Source organism: Apteryx mantelli, chromosome 4, assembly GCF_036417845.1.
Source record: "Apteryx mantelli isolate bAptMan1 chromosome 4, bAptMan1.hap1, whole genome shotgun sequence".
In the NCBI taxonomy this organism is placed as follows: domain Eukaryota; kingdom Metazoa; phylum Chordata; class Aves; order Apterygiformes; family Apterygidae; genus Apteryx; species Apteryx mantelli.
The window spans coordinates 73684716-73707734 of NC_089981.1; the positions used below are offsets into that span (position 1 = coordinate 73684716).

The 23019-nt window shown below is 37.4% G+C and overlaps 1 protein-coding gene across 1 annotated transcript in view; it reads right to left on the reverse strand.

Annotated features, from left to right (window-relative positions):
* Positions 1-22180, reverse strand: part of DICER1 (dicer 1, ribonuclease III) — a 72734-nt gene extending 50554 nt beyond the window's left edge. Inside the window, exons 1-3 of the mRNA XM_067294923.1 lie at positions 22101-22180; positions 4204-4269; positions 3191-3291 (exon numbers count right to left, since the gene is read on the reverse strand). The gene's annotated coding sequence lies outside the window, so the exon portion shown is untranslated. The remainder of the gene's footprint in view (positions 1-3190; positions 3292-4203; positions 4270-22100) is intronic.
* Positions 22181-23019: the final 839 nt, after the last annotated feature.

Sequence of the window (23019 nt, forward strand, 5' to 3'; positions counted from 1 at the left end):
TTGCTAAGTCACTGTGAGCAACAAAGATACCTGCTAAGATGTTCCATCTTTATCCGCTGCGTTATTTTGGAAACTGAGAGAAGGATCTGCTCATGTCAAATTTGGAGTGAGAAAGGTTTTGTTTTTTTTTAATTTATCAAACACAGGAAACAAAATTCTTGGGTAAACTATTAGACTAGCCCACTGAAGCTGAACAAAGCAGCACAGCAGCACCTTATCCTACTAAAATACTGGAAGTTTAATTTTATGCCCACAAACCTTGAGAGTTTAAGAGCAAAGGGCATAATTTGATGCTCTTACTTTAACACACACATTTAGGTGGACAGTGAACTGCAAACTTAGCTTGAAACTAACCCCTTGTTTTACCATTTAAAGAAATATTTCAGAAGGACACAACGGTGGGAATGAACAGTCAGCAACATTCAATAGCAGCTTCTTCCAGTTTACAGTAATTCTGAAACTGGTGTAGATTTTTCCAACATAGGACAATACCAGAGTTGAAGCTGTCCCTCACTGCACAAAATAAGGAATACATTAAGGAATGCATTAAGGAATACAAGCCAAACCAAACAGGGCACTCACCTGGAAAAGAACATCTGGATCTAGGCCTGCTACATTTTAAAAGCATTTAGAGGATGATGCTCTAAAGTAAATGGAGAAGGAACTAGAGCCCAGAAGAGGCATCTTTCAGGTTTTTAAGCACAGTTTGTGTGCATAATGTGTTACAGTCATATCAAGTTAATAAAAAACTAACTACCTCCAATTAACAACACCACAAATTTAATACTGTCATGTACTATAAAAGTCACTAACATTGATCTATAAGTTTCTACCTGACATTATTCTAGTGATGCAAAAATTATTCCTGATGCTGTAGTTCTATCTTTGTCCAAGAATTTTTAGTTTATCCTCTATAAACAACTTCAGTGTCAGAGACAAAGTGAACTTTAGATGTGGGGAGAAAAAAGAAAAAAAGAAAAAAAGAAAAAAGAAAAAGTGTTTTGTAAATATTACTCCTGTAACTTTAGTTCTCTTAGCGAACAAAAAAAAGGGGGGGGGGCACCAAACTGATTTTTGTTTAGAACAGAAACAAGCAAAGAAGTTTCATTTCCATGGAAATAAGTAATTTTTTCCCTTTCCTTTAGTAGACAATATCTAGGATACTTTAGAAATTAAGCATTGAGATTTTTGCTCCCAACTCAAAATTCACAGTTTGTAACAGATGGCATTTTTTAAACCAGAAGGTCCAGAATATGGAAATCCTGTCAAAGACTGGTACCCAAGAGGATCAATCAGAAATCTTTTGTATCGTTTATCTTTAACATCTACAACACAGCTACATGAAACACTCCTTAGCCGTTATCCATTAAAGCCATTCACCAGATGTATTGCCTACCACTAGTTTTAGTATTTGGTCTTACAATATTCAATAAATTCAAAAATTCAGATCTGTTTCCTTTCAAGAAGTGCAAACAGAATGCATAAACACTTATAATGCTCAAATGTAAGAACTCCTCCAAGAACCAGTGTCTGTGGGGCATTCTTCACAACAATATGGTGCAATTATCAATCTTCATTGTGAATGCTCATCTTGAGCTAAAAGAATTCTATTTGTTGCAAATTTATTATACAGAAACAGTCTAACAGCACAATCAGAACACTGGTCTCTAGCAGCACACCAAAGGTGTCAAAGGTTACTTTTTGTTGTTTGTAAAAGTTTTACTAAAGAACTTATTAAAACGAAGATTACATCGAGGTTCTCTGTTTGAATGATCTGCTTCTGAAAGACTTCTGTGAGCATGGTACAGTAAACGACCGAAATTTCTGGTATGTTCCTCCTAAGCTTCTGAAAATTAGAGAGAAGTAGGGTTCAACATGACACAGACTCAGAAAACGAGCAACTCCTTAAGTCTTTCACCCAGCCTTTAATCACTAGTACACAGAGACCTGGATTTGAGAAGAAAGCCTAATAAACACTTTCTATTGTAACTAATCTAGCTCTATCAGACAGACAGAACTGGTGAAAGACAGCTCACACCAACAAAATTATGCTGCTAATGTTTTACCGTTCTCTAAAGCAAAACACCTATAACACTATACATTAGCATAACATAGCATGCAGTAGTGCATTTGCCTAGAGTACAGAAATAAAATGAGAAAACAAATGTATTAGTCTTCTAACACATCTATATACTGGCCCCAGTACCTAAGGCAAAGTAAGCTTAGAAAGGGAAAGTTTCTACTTTAGCAAACAGCACCATACAACCAGATTCTGAAACAAACTGCATTTCGTTTTTTAAAAGCTTGTGTATAAGGGTCTATACAACAAGTCTAAGTACGTAGCTGATTAATCAGGGGTGCATAACTCGTGCTATGCAGATTCCTCCTCTTATTACCCCCTCTATTAACACGGAGAACAAAGACAAAACGTGATGTGTATGGCATCAGAGATTCAAGGTGACAGCCACTTGAGGTGCAGTGAAACTTAAACACATGCCTCACTATGACATAAAAATACACACAAATTTTCCTTCTACACAGTTTCAACAGGATATGCTCTTCTCCTGTTTTTTGGATGCATAACTCAAATTGAATGGCACTATTAAAAGTAATACCTTAACTAACAACCCTCCTCACCCCAACCTCTTAGTTACAATCATATATTCTCCCATATTTGTGCTATTTACTTGTCTATACCTCCTTCTATCTGGAACATACCAGTTCACTTCTAATTCTAAACCTTCACATCTCCTCTCTTTCCATATTTTTCTCCTATAAACAAATTTCTTTTCTGACATGATTTAACCAACACAACCACCTTTGAATCAAAAATACAAGAAGTGTTTAAACACAAGACAGCCTTTCAATTTAAATTAAAAAAATACATGTCTAATCGTATCCAGTTTCCTAAGAAATACCAAGGCAAGCATTTCATGACTAACAACCTTTATTACTTTTATCATTTCTGCAATTGCTTTATCTAATAATCTACCAATAAAAAAAGCAGCTATTTTCACTATCCTTCCAACTAAATTGGGGTAGGTGTCTCAAACCTCACACATACAAGTTATTTTACCTTAGGCTCCCAAATGTAAGCCTAAAAATGCTTTAAATATAAAATAGGAGACTAGAGTAAACTTTTTTTTTTGGTATCATTTTATTTCTGCCATACTACAAAGAATAGACTTACCGTTTTAATTTCTGCAACTTCTGTATTTATGCTTCCCGAACTGCATTTTGACATCATGATATCAGCTTGTAGATTAATCACATAATTTGCAAGCTTTGGCTCTTAAAAATAAAAAACAGAAACAAAAAACCCCACACATCAACACCACCAATATGAACAATAAAAATGATCTGGTAAAAGAGAACTACAGCATGAGGGTTATTTGTGGAAATTCAATTGCTTACAAACATTTCAGCTGTCTCAAAGTGCAGCTTTGGTCTCCCTTTGGAAAGTGAACTTTTCAGGTCTATCCTGAATGAGAATTATTTTAGTTCAGTAGTAGAAATAAAAATTAAAAGAGTGATTTAAAGAGCAGACATTTGGTAGTTTAAATATGCAAGGAAAAGATACTTCCCTAAAACCTGAACAATAGTTCTATTGTCTATATAGATTTACTATGTTCTGTATAACTGCAATGTTTTTCCATGCACACAAGTATTTTTGTTTCACTTAAGATTTAAACAAATGCTAAAAAATTGAATTTGTCTCTTTATTGTGGCTTCAAATTTAAAATATTTTAGAGTCAACTCATGAAAAAGCAATAAACATTTAAGATATATATCTATTAATGTACTTAAGAAAAGTAAAAATATTGTGCAGTTAATAAGATGGTGATTTGCATAAAAATACACATTTAGCTACACTAGTAAAATTAGGAAAGACAGTCATTCATGACACTCACAGGATTTCATACAAACATATTAGCAACTCTACAAATCTTGAAACATAAAAAAAAGCATCTAAGCAGATCTATAATATCTTCTCAAAAGTCTAAGGAACAAAATTTATACAATATACTCACCTAAGTATGAGCTTTCCCAGACCTAAAGAGATTTTGAGGTCAAATTTTTTTTTAAATCAGTACTGAAAAGTTAAACGCAAAATGAATCTTGATGAAAATTTCTACTCCAATCAGTTCCATACAGTTAACAAGAAGGACACTCCCAAGATTACTTCAGTATGTTCATTTTTACCTCAAATGCTGATGCTGAGCTTTTCCAGAGTTTCCAATCCTGTAATTTTGTTTCACCCTAGGTAACCTAAAAGGCAATATAAGAAGAGAGCATTTTAACATGAACGGCCATAAAAACCAATTGTGCCATGTGGTAGTCTGCTTTCTTGCATTTTAATATTTAGCTCTGTAGCAACAGCACATGGTCCTTCAAAATCTAATTATCATATGTCCTTTTTTGGCTAGGGATACAGACAGTGAATGTCTGAAAGATCAGCCTTAAGTGCTCAGAAGATATTTGCATATTTTCTATTTTATCTGTTAAAGTAATTGCTAGCTGAGTCCCGTTAGCTTTACTCTTTTCTTCTCCTGTGCTCCCCCCATGCACATTTCACCTAAAACAGTGATGAAATCTTAAGTTTCTTTAAGACTCAACACATCTGAAAAGCTTAAAGAATGTGTTTTGAGGCAGCAAAGTAAACAATTATTGTTTCATTTTTACAAGAAAACGTAGGGAGTGCAGCATACAAAAATCCAATGAGTACTGTGTTCATGTATCAAACAGAACTAGACAAATTTCATCATCAGGACTGTTTTTTAAATCCGTGTTTGTATCGTATACACATCCTTTTATCCAGAATACTTTTTCTGTGCAATATGCAGCAAATCACTAGTTACATACAGGTAGTAGCATTTAAATTTAATGTAACACATTCCTGTTATGCCTAGGTTATTCATTTATTCACCATCTTTAAAACAGGAGCCAGAAAACATATTCTCTTGAACCAGAATATAGCCTAACAACAGAAAATTGCCATATCTGCTGCAAAAATACAGAAATATACCTCACTCTACAAGTATAAAAGGGACAATCTAAAAAGAGCATTTAGTTACCCTACCACATAACAAACATGAACAGAGGGAAAAAAAAGCCTCAGTTTCCTGTCAGTAAAGCTAATGACATGCATTGCTTAATATATCAAATTTACTTTATTCCATAATTGCAGATGGCAAACAAAAAGCAACCAAATCAGTAAGTAAGATTTGGGAGAACCAAAACAGTATGCAATTCTCCACCAACCCCAATTTCCTTTGGCATGTCAAAGCTGTAAAACAGAAAAATCTCAGCTTTAATTGATTGGCAGACATGAATTACAGTAGACCGTTTTAATGCCGAAACTAACATATAACCAGACAGGCCACATTCCAGAGATGCAGTCAAGTTCTAGTACAAAACAGCAAGCTTATATCACATTAGCATCTAAATGGTGTTGGTGCACCCACTTAGACAAAAGCTTGTTGCAGTAGACAGCCAATCCTTCCTGCGCGCAGGCCAAAGGCATGTGCAGCTTGCCAATGATCCTTGCCAAACAATGGCCACAGTTAAGGCTTACCACGGCAAACAACATAACCAACCTATCCAGCATTTAACAACTTTAAAATTGGACTGGAATCTGACAAGATTTTTTACCACATTAAAAAAATAAAATAAAACCCCCATTTTACTGTACAGCAATTGAGGACTTTTTTTTTTTTTTTAAAGAAGGTAAATAGGGAGAGGGGAAACAAGCTGACCCCCCCCCACGACACTTACGTTGCTAATGATAGAAAACATTTCTAGAAGTCTAATTTAACAATACTAATTAATACTAATTATTTTTAAAGGTTTCAACAGCTCAATATTATATCAGACATTTTATCTAAAGAGAGAATATAAGAGTTTGAAAATAATTTTGTGGTCAAGTCATTTGGAGTGTCTAACTGGACACATTGCAAACACATCATATACTCAAAGTAAAAAGCAGTAACACAAACACACACAAAAAAAGTCGGATCCTATAAAGATGTCAAAAGAAGCATCCAAGAAACAACACATTCAAGGACCACTAGTCATTTCTGCAAGTCTCAGCCAAAATCATCAGGTGTCTTGGCTATTTGAAACTTACACATTTACAAATACAAAAAACAAGCAGCCAACTATATCAAGCCAGCTAGAATAGAGTTTTGATTTTTATTTTCTTAATAGTGTAGTTTAAGTTAGTATTTAAAAATAATCATGTTTATGCGATATCTAACTGTCACAATTAACTAAAAAAAGATTGTCAGGAAAAAGGATAACTAAATTTTTAGAAATAAAAGACCTACTGACATACCACAAGCAACAGGACACTGAAACAAATTATCTGTGCTGTTGGTTGTTCTACGTCCTCTATGGTGTGAAGTTAAACCATTTTTCCCTCCATCCCAATAGCCATGTTAATATTTAATTAACCCATTATTCATGAATTGTTAACAGCTTGCAAAAGGAACTTCCTATCTTTCAAGGAGATCTATGCAATTAGTCTCTTAAGCTCAAAAACAGCGCTATGATGAAGTGACTTATCTTCATGCAAATACAAAAGAATCCCAGCATGAATCAAAGTCCTCTATGACGAGGAGATGCAAGGTAAAACTACCATCATGATTTGGAGAAATGGTCCTTCTTGGCCAGCATCCTGTCTCTAGTAACAGCTGGTAACTGATGTCAAGAAGAGGGGGTGGGGAGGGGGGCAGGGCGAGAAGGGGGGAAAAAGTGTTATAAGACAGAAGTCATCCTTCTCTTTAATGTATTATGCCAGCAACCTTAGATTTTGATTTTGCTGTTGTTCTTGTTGTTTTTTATGCTATAGACAATAAAGCTAGTCAGAAACCACATTACAAACTCCTTACTGCCTCAGGTTAATTCCAAAACAAATCCTTAACAACCCAGAAATTAAGCCTTCTCCCATGAAAGTCAGCAAAATAAACAAACAAATAAATAAAAAATCCACACAGCCAGGGCACAGCTCTTAATATAAAAAGAGTTTGAGCTATAAGAGCGCTCTAAAACACATTTAATAGGTTTAGTAGTAACCAGAATGTTTACACTTGCATTCCATGCAATACTTAGTTCACTTCTGTCATGTTGCTGTTTATCACGAGCACAATTTATCCTTCCCCAAACAACACATATAAAAAGAACAGGGTTAAATGTATATATTCTAATAATATTATATCAATATCACAAAAAGTGATCAATATTCATAGATAATATGTTCTGTTATCATTTGTTCTTCACTTTGGAACCAAATTAGTCACTTGTAATGATTTAGTTTAAAGTTTACATTCAAGCCTTTCAGGCACCTAAGTCTTTGGACATAAAGGCAATTAGGCAGACATTAGGGGAGGGATTTCTCTCTTTTGCTCAATCCGGGGCAAGCTGTTTGGCAAGTACAGTTCCAAAGCACTGATTATTCTTGCTTCTGATAAGTAACAACAGCAGCTGCCCTCTCAAAATATCCCCATGTGGGGATTTCAAGACCTTTATTTGCATAAACATAAATCCAGTTTATTCTCCTTGTTAGCTGTTTCACAAAGCAAAAAGTTAAGCTCCCCAAAACATGGGTGTTTGATAATTGTTATCTCTCTGCCAGAACATTCAAAGTTACTACCAGAGCTCTACAATACAAGAGGTCTGCTTTGAAGACATTAATTTTACAACGCAAGAACTTTGCAGATATTTGCATTTTAAGTCACTCTCTAGAATTTTCACCAACCGTCAATGAGAACTCAAGTCTCCTATAGTTGGTCTTAATATTAATTCATCGCCTAAGAAACACTGTACAAATGGTAGGCTTCATTTTCCAAAAGGAATGCATCCATTATTAATACCACATCAAACTGTAACCCACCATAATGCAACACTTAAAATATGGCAGTATTATGTACTGATTAGCTCATTATCTACTTAAATTACACTTTGGGCTTTGTAGTTTTTAATCAGTCTTCCTTTATAAAGGGGTAAAATAAATTAATAAATAAATAAAAAAGAAAAAATCCCCCCCCCCCAAACCAACATAAAAAACAAGGCTTCTCACTGATTACACTGAGTCTGCACATGTGCTTCCCCTGCCAACAACTTGTAGGCACACTACTGGATTTTTCTTTCATGTGAAGCTAGGATGAGTCAATATTAAGTGCATAAAAAAATGTAGCCTAACAAAGAGACCCTATTATTGCTCCCAAATTCAAAAATTCAAAGCTTATCAGATGCCAGGGAATCCAGTCTCCAGATACATAATGAGAGAAAACCAAACATCAGTTATCCTTTCGTTTTACTGAAGAACAAGACTGAATCATCAGTAAGAGATTTCTATATGCCCACCTACTTTTTTTCAGACTATGCAAGAGTATCTAAAGATGTGGATGAGAATGCTATGTGGAATATAAAGAGCGTTTAGAGAACTCATAATACAAATACACAGAACAGAATTTCCCATGTTATGATTGCAAGAAAAGAATACACACGCCTGTTCGCAAAATGGTAACATTCATTCCAAAATGAAAAAGGATATTAGAAAATGAAATTCTCTTAGTATCTTAGCTCACATATCTGGCTGACTAACCAACTTACTGTGTATGCCACTATAAAATTAAAACTCTTATGTTGAGCCATTTCTTGTTTTAAGAGCTGAGAGCCAACTAGGTTAGCAAAAATCACCTGTGACAGTAATCTCAGTCAACAGAGGAGTGCAGTGCAAGTTTTGCAACGCTAATGGAACTAACACTAAGAACTTGGTATACAATGAAGCACTTCACATAGAAAATTCAAAACATCTGGAATCTATTTATTAAAATAATAGTAATACTTATAGCAGTTATTAATACTTTCTATTTGAGTCAAACTGGAAATAATGGCAATCTTTTTGAAGGCACAGGCTTGTACATCCTACTAGAATGTTAGGCCTTAGCTTAGAAACAGCTACTTAGATCATACATATTTAGTTGAATAAAATGAACATCAAAAAAAGTTACAGCATTTTACAGATAGTTATTTCCCTCCCTACAGAGATACACATTTAGAGTAAAACTCAAGCACTCCTTTACATTCTTTACAATTAAGCATGAACTAAAAATATTAGATTTGTATAAAAAGACAGCCTAGTAAGTCTGATATTTATTTTCTATACCTCTCCTGCAAATATTAAAAAGTAGAAAGATAGGTATGGTCATAAATCATTAGGAGGAATGATGCTAGGAAAGCACAGGAAGTCCCAACAAATGCTTCTTTCCACATCTTCAGTTATTTTGCCAAATCTTTTTTTGGAAGTCATCAACTTACATTCTCTCAAACATTTTTAGCAAGTTACAATGAATTAACTATTTTTGGCTATTTTAATGCATCAATATTCACATTTCAATACTGTCCAATAAAGCAAATGTATTTGCACACTACCCAGGTGTTCAAAGCTAGTCAGAAGCCTTTAACATTACATTACAACACTATAAAGCTGGAAGTTTTCTGTAATATTTTCATATCAGAGGTTATTTGTAGCTACTGTTGGCTCCGCAAGATAACTGACTTGATCCCGAAACTGATTTTCGGATATTTTAAAGGATTTATTTGGGGAACAGCTGGTGAGGGGGAAAGCTGAAGTCCTCATCTGATTTCTTTAAGTGTCCTGATTTTCCTTTTCTGCCGAGTAATTTACTCTGATCAGTCACTGTAAGAGGATCCCAATTAAAAAAAAAAAAAAAAAAAAAAAAAAACTAATTTAGCAAGCGTAGCAGAACTTAGGAAAGCCCAAACATCTTATATTTGTACAAACCCCCTTTTTATTGAAGAAAAATACCTATGTTTTTAATAGGTGCCTCAAATGGTGGTCTTAAATTAATATTTATGCTCCTAGGCCAATGACTGACTTACAAAATAAAAAAATTTAAGATCTACAAAATACAGCTGGAATGACTTCCCCCCTATTTAAGCTTTTTTTTTTCTCTCTCTCTACTTTAAACTTTTTTCACATTCTGATCAACTATGAAAGATAACACAATGCCAAACAGAAACACCACAATAGAAGAACTATAAAGTGTCCCATTCAATAAGGATCCTCAAACTCCAATAATGATTTTAGTGCCAAACTTCTAAAACTTTACAACTAAGCAGCAATAACACTTTCAGCACCAATCCCCCATCAGAAGAAAAAAACCCACAATCCTGAGTCAACCACCTGTAAGTCTTCCACAGTAGCAGAATTAATATAAAGTGAACAATTTTTTGGTTTTATATTAAATAACAGGTATCCTTGAGACACCTCTCTGATGGAACATGTATCAGTAAGTATTTTTGGCTAGTACAAGTCTACACTGCAGTTAAGATTCATTTTTACTGCACAGCACAGTCCACTGCAGCATATTAGTCCAGTTTTTCAAACTAGCTTGGCACATTATGTGGTATACTCATACTGTGTGGCTGAACAAAGAAGTATCCACGTTGCTGCTCCTTTCTTAATGAGAAAAGTTGCAAAAACTGAAATCAAACTGTTCGTGTTTTGTCACTACCTACATTCACCATTTCAAAAATGGGGAATATAAGCACATTTTTACCCTTTACTTTTCAGAACTGGACTGAAGGCTATTCCTGCATATGAGAAAAAACATAACCCAGCTATGCAAATGACAGAGTGGTTCCAGACATCAGGGATATTGTGTTTTACTGAATACTGCATCACTCCTTTAATGAATATTGAGGCAGGTTAGAAGGAAAGATAATGGAATTTTGCTAAACAATTCCACATTTTCAATATTCTTCACAGTTGTTTTGCATCTTTGGCTATTCACAGCTGAGAAATAGTGTTTTGAGAGTTAAATGGTCCCTCTATATGGTGTAATTGAGGGTTTCTGAAACTAGCTTGGGTTCTGGAAGCAATATAACCAAATTGAAACAGTACTGTACCTGCAAATTAACCGTGCTGCCATGTACAACTGAGAATTAATATATTCCTGTAATACTTCCATTTCCAGAACTAGCTTGGATAATTGGCACATGGGAAAGATAGTTGCAGCAAGTTCTTCTCCTCTGCAACACTTAAGTACAGTCTTGTAATTCAGTCAGTTGAGAAGTGTAACTGTATTTACAGGGCGAAAGATAAAGACACTAGTTTCAGTAGAGCTTCTTTTCTAAATGTATTATTCTAGGGTTCGTGTTACCTGGAATTACCAGCTCCACAGCACTGGTTACCAAATAATGGTAGTTCCTGCTCTTACCACATACAGTTGTAACTTGTATGAAAGTTGTCAACCCTCCTGTCTTCCTGCCTAATATCATCTAATTGCCAGAGGTTTAATAGAAGTTTTACAGGTTGCTTGATTTCAGCAAGATTAGGTAGCCAACAGTTGGCATCAACAGCAAAATATCTTGAAAAGTTTTTGTGATTTCTCCCATTCTGGACTTTTGGGGAAGGAAGAAAAAAAAAAAAGCCTAATTTTGTGAGGTCTGAGAGCTGCATCAGCAGAGCCTGGACTATCTTCCCTTTCTGCTGTTGTCCTAAGCTTTTATTCTGGGTATATTAGGGCCTGTAAAATGAAGTGATAGGTTAGCAATTACTTTCACTGAAGAAATCCCGGTGATGAAAAAGAGAAGCCAGGAGAAAAAAAAATAAAAGAGCAAGAACCAGATAAGCAGTAGAATGCATCGCCACCATTTTCAAACTAGGAAAAGAAAATATAGATTCACACACAACCTTTTGCAAAAATTTGCCAACACATTCTTCAGATCTGGGTTAATTTGAGAAAATCCAGTGTTCTACATTTTATGACTCATTCTAGGGCTCATACATTGTGGAAACACTCCCTGACAGCTCGTTGTTATCTGACCCTTAGGCAGCATTGAAAATACTACATTATTTTCACTTAGCAGTGAGACTGTATTAAGAGTACTTTCTTGCCTTCATTTATCCTAATGATGCCCTACTGCTGCCCAATTCCAATAGGTCAGACGGATTGAATATGTAGCTCTCCAGAGGACAATCAAATCCAGGCTCTCTAAAGAGATCCATGAAGCAGCACAGAAGATGATGGAGGGCACAGCAGCTATAACAAATACATAAACTTTTAAGCAGTATCAGAAGAAACACTGCCAGCATTTAAATGACAATGAACAATGAAAGCTCAGTCCAGGTATGAGGGAAAAAAAAGGAGAGAAACCGGTTTCTAGAAGCAAAGCAGAAGAACATAAATGCAAACATAATCTAGGAAAAGTAGAGATATTCCTGCTTCAAAAAAAAAAAATCTTACTAAAAAAACCCAAAAACCTTAAGACACCAAAGAATTTACTTTAAAAAGCAGGAGAATATCGCATTGTAGAGCAAATTAAATTAGTCCACCACACTACCCCGATAGAGCAGGTCTGATTAAAGCAAAGGCATTAACATCCCCTATTTTTTTTTTTTTTTAAATCAGGAAACCTTAGTTTAAGTTATCAGTTATAAATGTATTATGTTTTTGAAGTTTTCTTTAGAAAAAAACTTCTTTATTGATATCAGTTATGTTAATATTGATAGCTGGTTTGCAACTAAATATATCTTCGTATTGAACCCTGGCCTCTGATAAGTGAGGAGGGTACTGTTGCAGCTATTATAGATATTCACATAATTACATTGTTTAGGTTATTAATTGGTATACCCTACTACATAGAACAGATTTTTTTCCTGCTTATTGTGAGTATTAAGGTGTATTTGGGAAGAATTTAGAACTCCATTAAATGCAATTTTTTTGGAAGCTGTACTATTAAACAGAACCTTACATTATCCTGAATAAATATTTGAATATATTTGGCTTTCAGTATCATTAAATAATCATTTGATTTGATCAGCTATAGTTAATAATATGACTTAATTGACTGTGCATAAGCAGAAGCACAGAGATACCTAAAGATACAGATTATGGGCTGGTATGACTTTCCCAAAGCTGGGCTATTTGTTCAAAGCTGGGAAAGAAGTTGTGAGGAAGAAATGGAAAATGGAAATGGAAAGTCTTTCTAATTTCCACTGAAATTTAGGCATGCAATCTGTTTAAATTATTCTGAAAGTCAAGAAAGTTACTTTGTATTTCATCACTTTTCTTCCATTTTCATACAGCAGTAAGGAAAAAAAAAAATTATCTTCCTGTCTGATAGTCTCTCAGATCATAGCTTAATATGCATTTAAGCTGGCACTGCCATACACACAAGAGCAGCACTCTCTTATTCACTCCTCATCCCACATGCTGCTTCCCACTCCCGTCACATGCTGCAACAAGTGTTTCTATGTAACTTGTGACCAGACTTGGAGATTGACAATAATAGCAAGAAAAATAGTAATAAAATAAATCACACGAAAAGAAAAGTTATTTCTTACATTAATCAGTTTCCCTAATCTATTTCACCATACAGTCTCAGAAATGCTTGCACCAATAAGGCTTGACAGCAAATACCACCAGCCAGGGTACATGCAGGTATTATCTTTCTAGGCAAAAATGCCAGCTAAAATGCTTGTCAAATTACAGCCTGAGACACAGGCTATATGCTTCAGATGCCTAAGAGGAAAAAGGATTTATTATTTTGAGTAGTATCTCCATTATCTTATCTTCCCTAGTTAGAATGCAAAGTTTTAAAGAATAGGAATATTTTATATAAATCTTTCTGCTTTTGTCTTTTTAATTAGACCCTATAAACAGTACCATAACAAACTTGTGAATACTCCTGCATTAAGTATTGGCCACGATAATTTAATATGAAACTGTTATACATACAGTCAAATGATATTCTAAGCAGAAATGACTGTAAATTCAAACTGATGAATGTAAATCCAATGGGATACAAAGCTGCAGCCCAGATTTTAAGTGCTAAACTTCTAACATTGAAAGTCACACAGTTTATATTTTTGGGGTATTCTTGCTCAAAGTTTTAATGTATTTTTAACTGCACTCCCTCTATTCATTTTTTTTTTAATTGCAGTCAAATTTCACCATAAGGATGAATTTAGCCCATCAGAAAAACTAAGGTCTTGAAAATTTGCATAGCCTAATTTTTCCCCCAGTTTTACTCTGAAAGCAAGTTAATGGGATGGGGGGAAAACAGAACATTATTCAAGTTGGGGTGGGGGGGGTAGGGGGGAGGGAAATCAGGAAATATTCTTGGTTTACAAAGGTGACTTGTCTGTCCCAGCTAGTTCAACTTGTTACTTTAGAATTCCCTACATAATTATTTAAAAATACTTCTGTTGTGGACAGTCTGGGGTCCTAAAGCTTTGATTCCAAATTAAGAATTACAAGTCTCTACATCACATTGGTGATAAAGAGACTAGGATTTTGTGTATTTGTTTTTTAAATTCAGGACAATGCTTTGCCCTTCCCTCCCTGAAGCCTAACCACTACACTTCAGGCTAACCATATTGTGTCTAAAAACACAAATACACACAGATTACTAAATATAGATCAGTTTCAGAAGAATGCAAAACTGGATAAAGGAAAACATTCAAGATTTAGGCTATTAGACTTTGATTTGTATTTGTTTATATTACTACCCTGGAATACATAATTGTTAGATTTGAGGAAAATAGTAAATGATGCTTTAAAGTTTCAAGTATATTCTTGTGCAGCTACCTAATTATGGGGTCATGACTGTAAACTACTACTAGATAAAAATGGGAGGTTTTAAATTGACCATAGCTTTGAATCTGAATTTCCCAAACTAATAAAACATAGCCAGAGCATATATGTTCCATCCTGATTATTACACTTTCTAATCGTTATTACCTTTGTTTAAAAGCTGTTGAAACCTCAGAATATTACTCACTAAAAAAAATGTGGTTAAGTCTAATGAGGTATTTCATTTCATTTTCATAACAGGCTACAAGTTTTCTTATTTTGATCCATATCCAGGATTTACCCCAGATTCTCATATAAGAAAACCCAAGCTTACTAAGCCTGTATATATCAAAAGCCTAACAATAAGTGCAAGAGTGGAAAGTTGAGGAAAATAATTTAAAAAATATTTTAAGTGACAGAGAAGAGAAACCACTATTCACACAGCAAGCAATCCAATCAGCTGAGAGGAAGCATTTTGGGATTAGATTTCAAGAGACTGCTGATCCAATCCAATCCCCTAGAAACCTGGTGCTAGATGAAGGAGCCCTACTTCCCCTCACTGCTCCTTGCCTTCTCTAAACATCTTTGACATTTGTCTGATTTTTTTTTTTTTGAGAAAAATAGTTCAGCTACTAAAACAGCATTTTTTTTTTTAATATTTTTGGCTAGGCAAGTTTTCTGCTGGTTCAGTGAGCTAAATTAGCTAGTTGAGGGGCTCAGATGAGTATTGAGCTGGCATGAGGACAGTAACAGAAACAGTTGTCATCCATTTTGAGAGCAACAAGCCATTGGATTACCTACACTACAGGGAACAAGCAAACTGGATTCAAGAGGTTTTTGACTGTCACTCAAAACCAGACACTAACTTGTTGTCTCTATTGGCAACTGTTGCTAAACTGTGTTACAATACACGATACAAAATACAATAAACCTGAAGTCCCAGAGGCATGATTTCTTGCTGTCTGGTTCAAGACCAACTAATTGAAAGCAACAAAAGGAAAGGTCTGGTGGCAGCAGAGAGCAGTAAGAAGATGAACTGATAGAAGGTTTTAACAACAATTAATAGCTGGCAAAGTATATGTTAGTAGTATTATTGCCATGCAACCTAAAGCACTTGGCAGAAATCAGCACCTGCTTCATCATTATGCCTGTCACTACATCTCCTTAAACCATTCAATAGCTCCTTGTAGATCCTTATCCACTGAGATAAAAAACAAGAAAAAAAAAGAAAAAAACCCAGTAAGTAGTTTCAGCAAATCATGAATTCTGTTACTGAAAACTCACCTTCTATTCAGTTTAGGTAACATGTAGTTTGGAGAAGACCATCATCCAGAAAATTCAGTATTAATCAAAACAGGTTTCACATCTCAACTTCTATATAGCAGAGCATTAGCTATGCAAAGAAAACCATAGAGAAAATTACTCATTTCCTGGAAGTTCATCGTGTGTCTTTCCAAGACTTAGGGAGCTCAAATGTTTCTGGCATTCTCCCAGTCCTTTTCAATGAACTCTTCAAGGTAAAAATGAAGGTAATGGGCACCATAGGGCCTGCATAAAGCCTACACCTGGTCCTCCAAAATTTTGTTACCTGTCACAACTCAAACTCTTTCCTTTCAAATACCACAAAAGAAATTCCAAAGTAAGTACTCCAGTCACACCTTTCCAGAGGAAAGTTTCACTAAATTGAGGTCTTTCTGATTATACAGAAAACAAATCAACTGATCTATTCAACATACTTGGACTTGAATACCTGAATGTACATGTCTGAATTATCATACTTATAATCCTTGAAAGTATACAAATAGACAGCTTTTTCTTGCAGTAAGAGTTACAGTTTGATATATTCCTTTATTCCCCAAACAAGCAAAGCCAGGGGGTTGATGTTGACTATATGTTCAATATTCTTTGAAGACAATGAGGAAAGGAAAAAAATATATATATATATTTTTTTTACTTCTTTACAATCTTTACAAAATAAAGAAGTCAAAGGGATTTTATTTAATTTTCATAGACTCACAGAAAATGAAGGTCTTGCTTAGAATAACTGTAGAAATAATTGAGAAAGGTAGAAGAGGAAAAGAATAATCCCCACGCTCTCAGTAAGATGCTTCTGCCATTTTCCTTACACTGCCTCCGCCATTCATGACTGGCATGCTGACGCAGTTCACTAAACTGGAAGAAATTATTTATCTCCTGAGGTCAATTTTCTTATTTAGCCTCATGTAAACAGGAAAGCATTTCAGTGAAAACAAACTAAATGACACACATGCCCCTCCCCCCCACACCTTCCTGGGGATTCATAGAACTTCAGGCAGTAAGAGAGATTCAAACAAATTTAAAAAGTGTACTTTTTCATGCCCCTTTTGCACCTTTAATAGTCATTCCGTTTCTAAAATCTTGGAGAACACTGAGACAGCACTGTGTTAGTACACTAAGTAAAGATGATCTTCAGCAACAGGAATAAATCTTTCTTTCAAAATCTCTCACATAGATCATATCACTTCCTGATTAATAACTTTATGCAGCAATCTATAATACAGGCATTTAACTTCAGTGGAAAGACAGTAAAAGGGTCACTTAAAAAAAAAAAAAAAAAGAGAGAGGGAGGACAAAGCTTTTATTTATATTGTAAACACTTTCTTGCATTTCAGCGTCCTCTTCCAAGGCAAACTTACTCACCATACACAATGAAGTTAGCAAGGCAGACAGATTTGCCTGCTCAGAACTCAGGAACTAGAAGTCTCGCTTGAGAATGATCCCAGAAACTAATATTCTTATCATTAAGGATGATCAAATATAAAATTAATGAACATTTCATAAAGTCACAATTATTAAGTCAGCCTAAATACATCTAAATATCTTAAGGCACAAACGCAGCATACAAACACAGTAACTGTCCTTGATTCAAGCACTTGAAAGCTAAACTGAAAGGACGGGGTGAGAAGAAAGGTACCTGAATTAACTTGCCAAAACTCTCAGAGCCAGGGTTAGGTCTCCTGAATTCTAGACCATGTCTAACCACTAGATCTCTCAAGTTTTTAAGATCTATCAATTACTAAGCAGCTTAGCCTTTAAGTAAGCTTTGTTCATTTGTTCTTAAATAAGAAAACATACAGCTTAAATACATATTTTAAAAAGATTCAGAAGGAAGTTCATAACAGTACCTATGTGCTTCTATAATTACTATACAAGTAAAGAAAAGAAAAAATGGCCAAAGTCACCATATAGAGCCAGTAACAATGGCAAGAAAGCAGTAAGACACTTGATCTAGATCACAGATAACAAAGCAGACTGTTGTAAACAAAGGAGAAACATGAATTGCAAAGCTAACCAGCCCAGACATGTAGTAATAGCTGGCTATTTGCATATCCCAATCATCTCAATGGAGTCAAAGAAATTAGCTTTGGAAAGTAAGCTCTGTTTGCCTCACTTCCTAAGGAAAGGAAATGCATGCTATCAGTAAGCAGGTAGATCTAAACCTCCAAACCAGTTTTCATAAAGAAAAAAAAATAATAATAAAAATGCTAATTTCCTGTCAGTTTTCAAGGAAACTGAATCTTTTCCCCTATCCAGCTTCTAATTCACATCTCTGCTGACAGAAAGGCTGCTACATGGTTGACCTTTTATCAGGAATCAGAGGTTCCAGAAGAGGAGTGGGCACTGGAAATCAGGTTTTAATAATTCACACTAAGGGGTTTTTTTGGTGTACAAATGAAAAAAAACCCACAAAGGCATAGTCTGATGAACCATTTTTCAATAATACCACCAGCTTAAATAGCCCCCACCTGCCCACCTCTGCCCTCAACCAATTCCTCAAGCCAACAGCCACTCTGCTGCATTCCAGATGAGTGCATGTGTGTACTTATTTGGTGAACCCAGTCAAGGAACTGATCCTTTCTGATGGCAACAGAAGATGCAGCGTGTGGGCAGAAATTGATTATGCCAGGTTACATGGAAGTGTTGTAAGTACTGAGCCATGACCTTAAAGAGGAAAAAGCACATGAAAAGCAACACATTTTTCTACAATACTACTACATACTAGCAAGGATCAAGAGAGAACACTTTTGGTTCTATTTTCTTGGTAAGAAGGGACCCAAAAGTAACACCTATACCAAGCAAAACAAGAACAGCAGATTCACCAGTGTGAATCCCTGAGGTAAAAGCCATGACAAGAGGTACAAGAGTCCCTTGGCTTCAGAAGTATTCATGCAAGGAGAAGTTGGACAATATTATCTTCTTCTGTTTCTACTAGAGAAAGACATTTCATCATCTCCCACATTCCTAAACAGAAGCAGGCACAACAATGCAAATAAATTCCTCGATAATAGTTTGTTTTCTGCTTTACTACTCCAAAAGTAGCAGCAGTTTGAAAGTGACAAGTATCACAGAAATTTTACTTAGCTAACAATAAAGAATAGAAATAACAAGGGAATTTTAGATATAACTTTCAAACTTGAAAATTTATGACTAAGTAGATAAAGCATGCAAGAACTACCAAAATGGAGAGCACTCACTTAATAGATTATCACAGCATAAGGTTTTAAAAAGAAAGTGTGCACTGTTTTGTCCTATGGAATAAACCTTTTAGAACAGTTATTTTAACTACATTCCTATGTCTGCCCACCCCCTCAAACAATTAGCACAGTTTGAACACCAAGCCTTAAAATCCCAACCCAAGACTGCAGTAACTTCAGCTAAAAAACATACTTGTTACTGTGTATCATTTTTTCCTCAATTGGTCTATCACATTTCATATGTAAGTTATGAAAGGCAAAAGGATGAAGAAAGAAGTCTGGAGGGTGTAAGGAAATCTCACTTTCTCCTCTGTTCCAGTCATCGTTGTTACCCTTCAGGGCAGAATGTTCTAATAGTACATCACATGTAGAGGTTACTGTCCTATACAATACTATAATTATACTTTTACTCTCTTTAAAGGAAGCACAGGAATCTTACTTCCAGGAAGCAGCTATCAGCCTGAAGAAACTACTCTTGAACATATGACAGAGATGGGATACAGATGGTCAGTGGCAGCACAAATAATCACTAGGATATCAAGAAAGCGGAGCATAGGAACCATCTCACTGCCCCACCAATGACATATCATGCTCAGTATACTCTCTGGTTTGTAGCACCTAAACAACAGAAAAAAAAAAACACAAATACCCAAATCCTTTACTCCCTCACAGAGAATTATGAAATAACTCATCTCAAAAAAAAAGTTTTGATGTTCTTGTCTGTATTCTCAGTACGCACTATATAATATAATGCTTGTCATCTGTAAGTGTATGATCTGTTTCAAAATTGAAACTGCAGAATATAATTGATAGCAAGAGTTATCTAGAAGAGAAATCAAATATGTCAACTCCCAAGTTTACCATATCCATTTTACTAAGTTACTGACTCTTTAAGAAGGATAAAGACCTTCTTCTATTTGTCTTTGCCAGTAATTTGGCATTTTGTTACAGAGAGATACAAGTTTAGTCAGTTCATACTGAAAGGCAACATAGGTGAAGCAGTGATACTCAGATTTTATAATCAGGTATGCTAAAGCAACTTTGTGCCACCTATGAATTTTTCTGAAAAATGGGAAAAAGCCCTTACAAATTTGTGGAATGGGAAATGAGAAAGATCTATGGAGTATACAAAAACAAACCACAAAAACAGGTTTTTGAGTTACAGGTTCAGCTTTTTTTGTTGTTGTTAATCTTTAAACTACAGCACATTAAGGTGTTTCTCATCAATCAGTGCAATTTATATAAAAATATTTGAACAATATTGTGTCAGACAAAATACCTTTCTAGCTTGTTGGCTTCCCTCTACTGGTGACCAATGGAGGACGCATAGGAAGGAATATAATAGCTGGGCAAGCAGTACCACTTTCCACTGACCAGTCACCCTGACATTTTCTTTTGCGTTTGACAGTCTCTGATGAATTTTTTTCTACAAACTAATTATTTTGACCTTCATGTAAGCTTTTGGCATTGCCAATATGCTGTTACAGCAGGTATTTTAGCTACACAGAATGTAAAAAACTATCTCCTTTTGTTTGCTTTGAAACTGTCAACTACAGAAACCTCAAAAGAGTGGAGGGGAACCCTAACAACTGTTCCCAGCCTGCTTTTTTTCCCACAACTATATTTCACAGATATCTCTCTTATTCCTCTTCTGTCATCTCTTTCTTGGCTGAAAAGTTCTAGTCCTTTAACCACACTAGTCAACTTTCTCTCTTCCTTTTCTTAGTCTAACATAACCTTTTGCATATGGAAGAAAGATACAGGGAAAACACCCAAACCACACGCAGTGTTAAATATAAGGGTCCAGCATGGATTTATACAATAGCATATTGATGCCATTTTATTCTCAATTAATTGTCAATTCTAACATTACTACACAGTATAACACTGTACAACACAGTGTAAGCCAAGTTTTTGCAAAGTTAATTCTTAGCATTTTGTCTTGTTTCTTTGAAAGTGGTAATTGCCTTCCAACCTACAAGCTTTCATCAGCTGAGCCACTGCATATCCTGAAGTTCAATATCTTAACATCAAGAATACTCATAACTCATCATCTGAAGCAGCAAGCATCCTCCAGATTTTTAGCAGTTGAAGTCAACTGGACCAGTAAGAGACTTATCTTTTGGAAACAATCATTTCTGACAAATAAACAAAGAATATCCGATTTTTTAAAAAATGTCAATATTACAATCCATCTTCTATCTATTGATATTGAGGGTCTTCTATATTATCTAACATCTAATTAGTATCAAATCCTACTACAAAAAATATTTGTCTTTTTAACCTTTTGCCTTTTCGACCTAAGATCACACAGCACAAGGTATGCCCTAACCATGCTGCCACTGTGTTTTTACACTCTGTGCAGACAGGCCTCATTTAAATTGGAAGAGGATGGAAAAGAAGAAAAGCGAAGAACTAAGAGTTTCTTATATCCCCTTAACCGTAGCACCGAACAGTGGAAACTCCTGCTCCCCCGCATTTCTTGCCCCACCCCCCCACAACACGGCCCAGCAGCTCCTGGAAGCCCCAGGCCAGACAGGACAGAGTGCGGGCCCTCCAGCGCGCACCGCGGCAGGCCCCGAGCGCGGCCGCCCGCGGGGCGCGGAGCGAGGAGACAAAGCCGAGAGGGGCCGGAGCGCGGCGGCGCCGGGCGGGCCCTGCCGCCGCCCCACGCGCGGGGCCCGGGCGCCGCCGGCGGCGGGAAGTTGCTGGGGCCGATCCCGGAGGCCGGTGCCGGCGGCGCTCGGGGCAGCGGGGCCCCGCGGGGCCAGGGACGGCGGCTGGGGCGGAGGCGGGGCAGGACTACCCGGGGCCAGGACGGCAGGGCGGGCAGGGAGCGCCCGCCGCCATTCCGCCCCTCGGCGTGCGGCGCGGCCGCGGAGAGCGCAGGCCGGCGCGGCCGCTGGGCTCCGGCACCCGTGCCCGGCCGCCATGCAGCTCCCGGGGCGAGGGCAGGCGCGCCTGGGCCGCCATCTCCTACCTGCTCGGACGGGACCCAGCCCGGCGCTTCCCCCCACTACAGGCCGCGTCTCATTGTGCTGCTGTTGCCGCCGCCGCCGCCATTTCCCCGCCGCCGCCTCCTCACTCCCCCCAACTGTCAGGTTCCTCCATTCACCTGGGCCCAGGATAGCCTCCTCCCCCTCCCTTCCCCCTACGCTGCCGGCCCTACGCAAACGGAGCACCTCCCCCACCCCTCCCACCCATACCAACAGGGGCCGCCCAACGCCCGCAACGCAAGCCCGCTCCGAGAATGACACCCTGCGCAGCTCACACGCTCCACATCCCCACAGCATGAAAGGAGCCAGGCGATTGGCGGCGAAAGCCGGGTAAAAGGTGAAAGGTTCAGAGGCTAGCCAATGCGATGGCGAGATACAGCGGCGGTTGAGGAGACGAGGGGTGGTCCAGGGGCTCACATGTGTGCGCGCTCCCCTCCCCCCGCCGGCGGAGCACGAGGCGCTTAGCCCCCGGTGCTGTGTCCCCCCGCGCACGCGCTTGGGCGGGGCTCGCGCGCGAGAGGCGGTGGGCGGCTCCGCTGAGCCGAGGCCGCGCCCGCCATTTTGGGAGGGGGTGAGGCTCCCACGGCTGGTGAGGGCTGTGGGAATGGGGAGGCCGCTGCCAGGGCATTTTTCTTGCTGCTGAGGAAGGGCTGGTCACGGCGAGTGGAATTTGAGGCTCCCTCACTACTCTGTTGCTGCATCCCACTTTTCCTTACGCAGAGGCAGTCATTTCCATGAGGAGTATCCTCCCTGCCAAAGGAAAAGCCCCGCTCTTCCACCACTGGAGCTGGCACCCTCAGCCCTTGCTGGCACTGGCCCCAGACAAGATGGATGTGAGTCTGGCTGCTACCGGTTAGCAGCCACCTCTGCTCACTGCTCCCCACTGGAGCTGGCAGAACAGCA